This window comes from Phoenix dactylifera, chromosome 12 (assembly GCF_051530095.1).
Source record: "Phoenix dactylifera cultivar Ajwa chromosome 12, Ajwa_hap1_PhDact_Kaust_v1.1, whole genome shotgun sequence".
NCBI lineage: Eukaryota > Viridiplantae > Streptophyta > Magnoliopsida > Arecales > Arecaceae > Phoenix > Phoenix dactylifera.
This window is the reverse complement of record NC_143201.1, coordinates 8,835,759-8,845,186: the sequence shown is the minus strand read 5'-3', so window position 1 is coordinate 8,845,186 and position 9,428 is coordinate 8,835,759. Positions and strand designations below refer to the sequence as shown.

Here is a 9,428-nt window from a genome sequence, read left to right as displayed (position 1 = left end):
GTGAGACCATCCTAGTAAGCAGTTTACTGCATGGAACTATGTGGTACTTTCATTCCACATGCTTCATCTTATGATGTGACCTCAATTCCACACTTTGAGTTATGGTCTCTTTGTTGTCGCACTACTAGGAAATAGGCTATTGTGTGGAAGAGGTGACTTTAAGTGCAAGTATGAACTCTCTTAGCCATATGGCTTCCTTTGTCGCATGTGATGTGGCAAAATTTTTGCCTTGGTCGTAGAGACTATTTCATGGTACGCGAACACGTAACTCCATTGTTGATGATAAATATTCTTATTGAGGTGGATGCATGATTGTTTGGATTTGATTGGAAGCCAGCATTTGTGTATACAAACATCTCTAAACTGCCACTACCATGCACAAGCACATAATTCTAAGTACCCCTAAAATATTTCATAATTTGCTAGACTACTTTCCAGTGTTTTTTTCTAGGTTACTTTGTATCTACATACCAGTCCACGTTATAGCATATGCCTAATCTAGTATACAACATGGCATAAATTAGACTTTCTATAGATGAAGCATAAGGATCTTCACCATTAGCTGGATCTTATCTTTAGTTTTAGTTCTTGTATTTTTTGAAAGATGAATGCCATGCTAGAAGGGTAACATGGTGGATATAGCGTTCTATTATCTTATCAAGGTAAATGGCATAAAAGAATATAGAGGCTTTTATTTTTATTATTTGTCTTTATTTGCTATTATAATGGACTATTATAATGTAAATAACGATCATTATTATCACTTGTATTTTCTTTTTAAATATATTTTCAAAATTTTATTTTTACCTCAAAATTCCTTCCAAAAGTAATTATATGGTTTTAAAAAATAATATTCAATATTTTCTAAAAATGAAAGGAAAATATAATACCATTGTTTTTTATTATTTTATGTTACATCTCATTATAAAACCATTATACAAATCATTATAATTTGAGTGGTTATTTTAACATTTAAAATTGAAAAGTTGTTTTGTAGGAAAATAATGATAGTTATAAGCATTATTCTGGCTAATAGCGATTTTGGTGGACTTTGTTATAACGGGATAACATGTTATTTAAGGCTTTGGATTGCAGCATTTTATCAGGTGATTATTTGTGTTTTAATTTTTCTTTAGAAATTGGCAATTAGAGGTGGAGTCAGGCAATTAGAGGTGGAGTCATGCAATCGGTAGATAGCATTTAACCATAATATTTTTTTTTTAGTTTGTAGGAATTTGTAGGAGGTAAAATACCTTTTTTAAAAAATTATTATCCTCCTTTTTTTTTGAGGTTGACAGATGGAATGTTTTCCTAATCGATCGAGGTTTTTCCCCAAGACTAATGGAAATTTTTCTCGTCCTATAATATCTAGAATTCTTATTCGATCAATAAGATGCGGGAACATCCAAACAGGACCCTCAACATCATAGAATCATCTTCGAAAATTGTGCCAGACAATCGAGTATCTTATCGTTGATAATGATGACCTATTGAATTCATGTACTACTGAATTTTACTTTTCTACTAAAAAGTGTTTGTTTGGAGCATCCACTAACAATAACCAGGAAATAAGTTACTTTTTATATTGGTGCACTTGCTAGGGAAGTGAGAGATTAGGAAGCACCGGCAAAAATTTGAAAACTAGAGGCTCGTTTGGTTCGCAGAAAGCATTTTTCCTCCTAAGAATATGATTCATCGGAAGCAGATTCCTGGAAAGAGGATACCTAAGAAAATACTTTTGGCATATTTGATTAACCATTGAAAAGTGACAGATTTCCAGAGTACTTATATTTAGTTGACCATCCACTTTTCAAGAAAATTATGTGTAATTTCTATTATACCCTTAATAAAAATTAGATCTTTAATGTCTCTTAAATGCTGAAGGGCCTTTTTGGGAAAAAATAAAAATGAAATGATTTTCGGCTTACGGAAAAGTAACTTTCCTATGTTTCTCATGGAAAATATTTTTTCATAAAATGTGAAAATTATATTCTCATAAAAATACAACTTTTCCGTTTCTCTTCTTTGAAAACTCCAACCAAATAAAAGACATCTCATTACTTTCTCGTTGACCACACTTTTTCTTTTTCTTTGTCCGCGAACTAAACAAGCCCTAAAAGTAAAAGTAATTATCTAATTTGAGAATCAAAAATTTGTGATGCCATTTAGGTTTGAAAATTGTCACGACAACTCTGAAGAAGAATAATCATGTAGAAATGCAGGATGGGAAGTTGAGAAAGATTAAAATTTATTATTTATTAAATTATGGAGTCATGAAGCAAGGACAGATTATTACTGTTGAGCGGGTTGACAGTTCCCACTGTAATGCGTTCGGTAGCAACATCAGTAATACGGACACTCGTGCATTCAGATTAGGTATCATATAACAAATAAATAAAAAAATCATTGACAGGGTGCCAGCAAGAAGAATTAAGCTGTATCACAACCAACCTGATTTTTTAAAGATAAAATTCTAAACGAGCTTTTCAAAGTAATCATGCTTGAAATAATTTACTCTACAGTTGTGGTCTCACAAGTAATCGTGCCTGAATTATTTTACTCTACGCCCATGGCCTCACACTTCCCCATGATTCAGTGCTCGTGCCAGTCAATCAGTAACTAAACTTTCTCCCAAGATGGTGCGACTACCAAGGCTGGCAACTCCACTGCCCAAGGATGAGACACTAGGGCTCCTGCTTAAAGTTGCACCCTCCTCCATGAAAACAGCGACCAAGACGGCACTGAAACCGAAGATGTACTGCCGCCCCTGATGCCCCTGCTGCCGGACTAAACCACCCACAATTTCATCAGGAAAATGAAAATCAGAGAGAAGATATAAGAAAAGCTGTAGAAGAAATAAAAAATAGAAAAAATAAACAAAATACAAAACTAATATTTAATTATTTAAAGAATGCAAGAAGAATATTTAATTATTTAAATGCAGCCTTCCTTGCTTTCCTCTGAGGCTGAAAATGGTTGTATTATATATATATATATATTTATTTTTTATTCTTTAATAAATATGGATATAAATATAGATATAAATTAATTATTAAATATATTTATATTTATTCTAAATGAATAAGGATATAAGTTGGATATTAGTTCTCCCTATATTTTTTTATCCGACTATGGATAAAAGTTGGATATTATTAGATATAAATCAAATTTTTAGTAGACTTCAATAATAAAAATTAATATTAATTATATAATCATAAAGGAGAGTAAGTATATGATATAAGATAACTAAAGATTTAAGCTATGATTATTAAACCTATATAGAGACAAATCTGGTCAAGAGTCTAAGTTACTGGTTCGACTAAATTTATATTAAATATTAAAAATTAAAATTACTTAAAATTTAAACAAATTATATAAAATATTAAAAAATTTATATGAAATATTATATTATTCCTTTTTAATTATAGTATAAATAAAAATAATCATGAATTATCTATATTGAGAGAGCTTGTAAGTAAAATTATATATAAATGTACTAGTACATGGAAGTTAATATTTTTTTTTAAATATCTCGGTAGTCAAGTTTACAAAAATATATCTAAAATTGATTTTTTTATTTTAATTAAAAAATATGAAATATCGTAGCATATATTAAAAGGTCATTTAATGATCTGAATGCTTTCAGTAAGTTACAAAACTAAATATATATGCTAGGAGTGTCATCATGGTTTGATGATGACTCCTCGGATATCTAGATTTGAATCCAGAAATAAATTTAAAATCTGAATTTGAATCCGTATTTAGTAAAAGTTAGAAATAAATCCAAATTCATATTTGGATCCAATCAGAAATTATAATTTCCATCCAAATTTGACCGAAGTTGGATTCGAAGATAGATTCTGTAACGCCCCCGGCTCGAAATCGCAAGCCAGGGGTCATGCCAACCACCACATACCCGTAGGAAACTTTTTCCATGAGCATGCAAGGCATCTTAACCAAACATCTCAATTTTATAAATCTAAAATAATTCAACAAAATAAATGCAATCCTATTTTATAGACGAACTCAAGTCATAAGGTCTCACAATTCTAAATACGCAGTGTAACAATAATTTAGCAACATGCAAACTTAGTTCTTAAAATAACAAAATTTTGCAATGTCCAGCAATCATAATAAATGTCCAAGATAACAGTTTAACTTTGTGGAGTGATTGATTATAACCCTATTTGATTTTGATGAGCACAAAGCCATTGAGTATATTTTATGTTATACTAATGAATTCAATCCAGTATATCAGGCAAAATTTGTAAGAATCCTCTTTTGAGTGCATGTGGAAAATGTTAGAAAACCCCGATAATGCCGCTGAAATTTAAAAAAAATTCAGATGCAGCGGAAGAGGCATGCGCGGGATCAACCGTTCATCGCATAAACGTTGTTCAAAAACCGTTCGTAGATAGATAAGGATTAAAAACTTTTTAAAACATTAGAAGATCAGATCTTCACCTTGTGCGGGTAGATGATCACCGCAAACTGAAGTTCGTGGTTTAGGATGAAGGTTCGCTTGAAGCTGTTCAAGTGCCCGGCCTCTACGGGTATCCACATGAAGCAGAAAACCGATCCAAGCTTTCTATCTCCCCGGGGTGCTAGCTCCCTTGCAGAGATAACTTTGATGGCTGATATCCTCCCTTTCAATCAATCCTTGATTGTGCTTGGGAGGAGAAAGAAGAAGGATGAAGAGAAGAAGAGGAACAAAGCCCTGCAGCCTTCTTTTTCTTCCTTGCGTTAGAACCAAACGGTGGAGGAAGAAGGAGGCCACCAAGATCCTTTTCTTCTCTTTGTTGTTGGTGGCTGAAAAGAGACGAGAGGAGGGTGGCCACGTGATGGAGAGGAGGAGGGCTTCACTTTTTATTAGGACACCTCCTTTCAAAGCCTTATAAAGGCATCTAGGGCTCCTATTTGGTTTAGTCCAAATCATGAATCAATTGGGTTCAATCTATGCTAGTCCTAATCCAATTAGAACTTGAATGAACCATGACTCAATTGAACTCTTCAATCCTAATCCAATTAGGAGTCATGTTGATTCATTAGATTAATAATTAATTAGGACTTAAGAAATCCTAATCCAATTAGGACTTGTTTAATTCTAGTCCTAATCCAATTAGGACTCTAATTTGAATTCGAAGTCCTAATCCGATTAGGACTCTAGAAATCCTACTCCAAGTAGGAATCCAAATTTAATTCAAAACTCCTAATCTAATTAGGATTGTAGGAATCCTACTCCAAGTAGGAATCCCAGTCCTACTCCAAATAGGATTCCCAGTCCAAGTAGGAATCCCAGTCCAAGTAGGAATCTCAATCCAAGTAGGATTCCTAGTCCTAATCCAATTAGGACTTTAGGAATCCTACTCCAAGTAGGACTCTTGTTTTAAGTCCAATTAATTAATTCTCTTTGTTCCTTCTTCAGCTTATTATCAATCGAATTGATTACTTGTGATTCCTAATCACGATTCAACCATCGGATCGGTCAATGCCTCTAGTGTGTGTGACCCCATAGGTTCTACTCTGACTGGTAGTGAGATATATTGTGATCTCTATCATAATATCATTGAAAACTCCTTTCAATAGGTCGGAACGATTCCAACTCTACTCATTAGGGCTTATCGATCATCGAGATAATCCCTATGAGTCCCACCATCCACCAGTGACACCTAGCAGCATGTAGTGGCTACCCAGCAGAATAGAATGATGAACCTCTAGGTGCAGTTATCATGTGATACAGTCCTTCTATCGTGGATCCCTACAGGACGGAGGTCATGGATAACTCGTCAAACCTCTTCGTCTGTTATATGTCAAGATTTATTTGACTCGAGTTCGATAGTGAAAAACTCTTTCTCCACTTTATATTACTGCCCTGGCCAAGGTCTTAGAACTCAGTCTAACAAATCACATAGGATCACTCCTCTTCTATCAAGGTCGATAGATTCCATGTAAGTGCATACCCTACTCCTACAGTGAACTTACTGCAGCCAATCTACACTACAAGGACCCATATGACTAGAGACCATGTATACGTGTAGTCAAACTACAATAACCTCACTGTGAGTAGCCGAAGCACCGCAGGTCAAAGGACCAGTCATACTACTGCAACATCAAGCAAGTCACTGACGAGTGGATAGACGTCCAAGTAACTTCTTGTCTTGGTCACGCTCAGTACCCTTGTTCTCTAACAAGCACCTGCACTATCACTTCAGTGTCCCTACACTGTGGACTCAAGTCTCGTCCATCCAGAAGGAAAGTGATCTGTGCACTGATCGGATCGATCGCCGTCCTCGTGATGATCCATTGATCAGGAGCATTTAGAAATTAATCACCAATGATACATGGCTCAAATTCTCAACTCTTGAGAATATGCATCATCATCTTATTAATTTCTTGGACGATTTATAGACACATAATTAATATGAATGAAAAGATGCCTTTTATTTATTCAATAATAAATAGTCAAGTACAAAATTATGTCCCTAGAATTAACAATGTGTCAGCCAGATTGGCTTCTAGGGCATACATTTAACAATCTCCCACTTGCACTAAAGCCAATCAGTCATATATCTAAGCCCCATCTTCTCAAGGTGGGCTTCAGTCTTTTGCTGACTTAGCTGCTTAGTGAACGGGTCTGCCATGTTATCCGCGGTGTCTACTCTCTGCACCTCTACATATTTCTTCTCAATATAGTCGCGTATGAGGTGGAAGCGCCGCTCTATGTGCTTGGACTTCTGATGAGACCTTGGCTCTATAGCTAGTGCTATGGTGCCAATGTTATCGCAGTAAAGTGTTATGACATCTAATGACATTACACCTAACTCTGCAATGAACTTTTAACTAGAAGGTTTCCACTGCACCCTTAGATACGGCTTAACATTCAGCTTCTAAGATAGAATCTATAATGATTGGTTGTTTGGAACTCTTCCAACTTACTGAACCACCATTGCATATATCTTGATGTAGACTTTCTATCATCAATTTGTGTGCATCCTTCTACCTTCAACTCTGATCTTCTCCCAAAGACCAAGAACATATCCTTAGTTCTTCTCAAGTACTTAAGACTATTCTTCACAGCTATCCAGTGCTTTTTGCCTGGATCTGATTGACATATGCTCGTGACATTCACAGCATGTACTATATCAAGTCTTGTACATAGCATGGCATACATGAGGCTCCCTATTGCTGATGCATAGGGGATCTTGCTCATGCGTTGAATCTCTTCAGATGTGTTGGGGCACATCTTCTTGGAGAGATTAATTTCATGCCTTAGGGGTAAGAGACCCCTTTTAGAGTTTTCCATGCTGAACTTTTTCAGCACTTCCTCTATGTACATCTTCTGTGATAGGCCAAGCATCCTTTTAGATCTATCTCTATGGACCTTTATTCCCAAAATATAGGATGCTTCCCCAAGGTCTTTCATGGAGAACCTTTTTGACAACCTGACCTTGACCGAGGTTAGCATGGGAATATCATTCCCTATCAGGAGGATGTCGTCCACGTACAGTACGAGAAATACAACAGCACTCCCACTAACCCTTTTGTAAACACATGGTTCCTCTTCGTTTTTGATGAAATCAAACGTTTTGATTGCGTCATCGAAACGAGTGTTCCAACTCCGAGATGCTTGCTTTAGTTCATATATGGACTTTTGCAGCTTGCAGACCTTGTGATCTCCATCACTGGAAGTGAAACCCAAAGGCTGTTCCATATAGATGTCTTCATCAAGATATCCATTCAGGAAAGCTGTTTTCACATCCATCTGCCAGATTTCATAATCATGAAATGCTGCAATGGCAAGCAATGTTCGGATGGATTTCAGCATGGCTACAGGTGAAAAAGTCTCCTGATAGTCAATGCCCTCGCGCTGACTATACCCTTTCGCCACAAGCTTTGCCTTATAGGTCTCTACCTCTCCATCCGAACCTATCTTTCTTTTGTAGATCCATTTGCATCCAATAGGTACAATACCTTCTGGTGGATCTACTAAGGTCCAGACTTGGTTGAAATGCATGGAGTCTAACTCTGACTTCATAGCTTCCATCCATTTCTCGGAATCGATATCAGATATCGCCTCGTCATAGGTTTTGGGATCCTGCGTGTGATCCCTATCTCCCACTAGGAACATTTCCTCGGTATCCTCTTCTAGTATACCTAAGTATCTATCGGGAGGATGGGAGACCCTACTTGATCTGCGAGGTGGTTGAGGGACATCGTGTACTGGCTCTGTATTAATGGGTTCGATAGGATCCATGACTTGTTGCTTTTCAGAGACTTTCTCTTCAAGCTCAATTTTCCTCCCACTGCCTCTATCAAGGATAAACTATTTTCATGAAGATAGCATGGCGTCTCACAAACACTTTATGATCCTTTGAGATGAAAAAATCGTATCCTAATAACTCTTTCAGGATATTCAATAAAACGAGCATTAATTGTCCTATCCTCTAACTTGTCCGCCTGTTGTCGCTTGATGTGGGCCGGACATCCCCAAATCTTGAGATGACCAAGACTCGGCTTCTTACCATGTCATATCTCATATGGTGTGGTAGGAACGGACTTTAGAGGGAATTCTATTCAATAAGTAAATAGCTAAAAATAGGGCATCTATCTAAAGAAACGAGGGTAAATCAGTGAAGCTCATCATGAATCGGACCATATCCAATAGAGTCTGATTCCTCCTCTCCGACACTCCGTTGAACTGAGGTGTACCAGGAGGAGTCCATTATAAAACTATACCATTCTTCTTGAGATAATCACGGAACTCTCCACTAAGGTATTTACCTCTTCGATCTGATCGAAGAACCTTAGTGAGTTTTTCTATATATTTTTCTACTTCATATTTAAACTCTTTGAACCTTTCAAAAGTTTCATATTTGTGTCTCATACACATATCCATACCGTGAGTAATCATCGGTAAAATGAAGTAAAAAATTACAACCCCTAGCCTGCACATCGAATGGGCCACACACATCAGTGTGTACTAGGGTAAGTATTTGAGTGGACCTCCCTGTGTCCTACAAAGGATAATTTGGCCATCTTTTCTTGAAGGCAAAATTCACAAATCAAATATGACTCGAAAGTCAATGAGCCCAAAAGCTCATGTTTCTCCAATTTGTTTATTCTGTCTTCTCCTATATGGCTAAGCCTGAGGTGCCTTAAATACTTTAGATTTATCTCATTTTTGGATCTATTAGATCCTATGGTATTCACTGTTTGCTCAGATATATTCACAGATACATCCATATGTATGTGATAGAGACTGTCAATCTTAAAACCATGTTGAATCAATTTAATTTTTAAATAAATAAAAATCTTTCTGTGCTAAATAAAATACAGAAATCAAATTTCTGCTAGCAATAGGTAACAGTCCCTAAGTATCCTGAGCATATCTGACATACCTTCTGAAGGTCTGTCACCCTTCATGTTCT

The 9,428-nt window shown here is 36.1% G+C and overlaps 1 long non-coding RNA gene across 1 annotated transcript; it reads right to left on the bottom strand.

The window, feature by feature from the left end:
• Positions 1 to 2,483: 2,483 nt before the first annotated feature.
• LOC148700395 (uncharacterized) lies at positions 2,484 to 4,685 on the bottom strand. Its single transcript, XR_015972399.2, has 2 exons — positions 4,465 to 4,685; positions 2,484 to 2,787 (listed from the first exon to the last, which is right to left on the bottom strand). It is a non-coding gene; the product is annotated as an uncharacterized LOC148700395 (long non-coding RNA).
• Positions 4,686 to 9,428: the final 4,743 nt, after the last annotated feature.